Below are 2,558 nucleotides of genomic sequence, written 5' to 3'. Positions count from 1 at the left end.
AGGTACCTGCCGTCTCCAGCCATTATTATTCTCTCCAAAGATTAATTATACGGCTAAATGATACAGTCAATAAAGACTGTACTCAGTACTTGGAGTATCTGCGAGACTTTCCAAACGTGGTCCTGGTCCTTACAGTGAAACAGAGATAGTACAAGTGGAACATAGAATAGCTCAGATATTTTGCAAAGTAAACTGCGGATAAATGCTCACGCTAGAATAGATTCATTAACTTAAAAAACGAAGACGATTCTTGTCCACTGCTCTGAACTAACACTTGATAATGTATCAGTCATTCTTATTAACTGTTATAGTTGTGGTTTATAGTGTTGTGACATGTCGCTTTCACATGCGTATGTTAAAAAGAAACGTTCAATTAATACCAGTATTTCGACTCATGTCTTCATCGGGTTAAAATGAGATACAATACACTGCTCTAAAAATTCGGATAATCTTACATATATTACGAACCGTGGCGTCTGTCCGAGCGTTCGTCTGTCTCCCGTTTAAAAAACTGAGCACGAAGACAAAGCTCAACATTCACTTTTAAAATGATGGTAGAATAGAGATGAATAATGTTGATGTCAAATTTTATTTCACAAGCAGTATAGTCTACACTAAATTGTTAGCAATTAATCACACTATCATTCACATTTCCAAATGTGACATAAATTAAAGAATATAAAAATGTAGATTTACTGTATGTTATTGTTGAGTGGCTCTTAGCATGACTGAAATGCTCAACTATTACTTTTCGAGGTGGGCGGTATAAGTAGATCAGGGCTTTGGCTCTGAGTGAAACCAAGAGTACAACACAATTAACCTTTTTAAAGTCCATGAAATAATTTAAATTGATAGATTAACTTAAACAATTTCCATCACTGGGGACGGGTACTTTTGCTTGTAACTACATAAAATTATGGAGTCAAATACTATATCAACAGTACATTAGTATCCTTTGTGTCCTGGCGACAAAATTACATTTCCTCCAAAGATGAAGTATTTTTCTTTTTGAACAAATATGTCGAATAACATACTTCTGGTACGCGTAAGGAAAATGAATACATTGTATTCTTGAACATTCGTCTTTAAATCTCTTCTTACTTATGTTCGGCATCTGGATTGATTTATTCGGAATAAATTACTTCTTAATAGTCGAAACGGCGGAAGGTATTTATATTTTGTTTTAATGTCAAAGCTATCTGCTACCGTTTTTAATTTTAAACTAATAACTAGAGGTGAAGGCAACCAATCAGACGCACCCACCATCCACGCTAAGAAATAGCTGTAACTCTTATAACGCACCCATAGTTTAAAGCGCGGAGAATATTTTGTGGTTTGTTTTTGTAGTTAAGCACAAAGCTACACAATGAGCTATCTGCGCTCTGCTCATCACGGGTATCAAACCTGGTTTTTAGCGTTATAAGTCCGCAGACATACCACTGTGCCACTGGGGGGCTTATTTTGTGGTATCGAACGGCTTGTACACGGCTCACCAAATCCAAAATTCAGAGCTCCAGCACAGAACTAACCCATGTACTTCTTAAAAAGAAATCTGCTCTTTTCTGAAGTTATTCAGATTTCCTTTTTAGTTTTACAGAATATCAGGCGAATGGAGTGTGAATCCGATGGTTTGTGGCTCCTTACCCGTTGCAGCAAAAACACACTCCGCAGTTTGGAGCCGTTGATGCATTATAAAAGTGACAGCAAAGTCCCACAATTTAATGAGCCAATTGTAGCCCTATTGTTGGCGGTTGGTGCTTCACTTTAATCTATTAGTGCAAAACGTAAAACGATTAACACGAAATTTGAAGCAAACGTGATCTTCTATTTTCTAATATATTTCAACATTAAATCCTGGTTTTAAAAACTAAACTTTACGTTTTGAACGTTTGACGATATCGTAAATTTACTGTTGTTTTGTTTTCTTATGTTGTTGTTTGTTTGTTGTTAAGGCCAAAGCTATAATGGGCTTTGTGTGCCGTGCCAAAAACGGGCATTACGTTATAAGCTCTTAGATTTACTGCTAAGCCACTGGGAAGGGGGAAGTTTACTGGTTATCTCTAGCATTAAATATTTACTCGGTTTCATGGTTATTTCGAATAGAAAGTATTAAAATTGACAGAAAACAGACGAATAGTTATTTGAATGAGAAGTACGTGAAGAAGTGTTAAATCCCTGATCTAAAGAATAGTTGTAGTTTCAAAAAACAAGTATAAAATCATTACTAATCTCAGGCTTATAACTACAGTATTTCCCTCAGATTAGTCAGTTAAGATCCGCCAACTGGTGTGTGAATTTGATGACTAGGAACCAACTTTTATGAAATAAAGTTTGGAGACGGCTTGAATGGGCAATGAAAGAAACTTTACTAGCAAATCTACAAGGTTTCGACAGGCTTTTGTCATCATCAGATGTTAATAAAGTTTCATTCTGAATTAATCTAAGTTTAAAATGGACAGCAACTGCCTGTTGTAGAAACCTACAACTGTAGAGGAAAGATTTACGATAATGTGTACTGTTTATAAGAAGACATAAGATATAAGCATACTGTGTACTAT

The sequence above is a fragment of the Limulus polyphemus genome, unplaced genomic scaffold (genome assembly GCF_000517525.1).
Source record: "Limulus polyphemus unplaced genomic scaffold, Limulus_polyphemus-2.1.2 Scaffold3689, whole genome shotgun sequence".
Taxonomy (NCBI): Eukaryota; Metazoa; Arthropoda; class Merostomata; order Xiphosura; family Limulidae; genus Limulus; species Limulus polyphemus.
The sequence above is the reverse complement of the archived record's forward strand: the minus strand, read 5'-3'. Positions refer to the sequence as shown.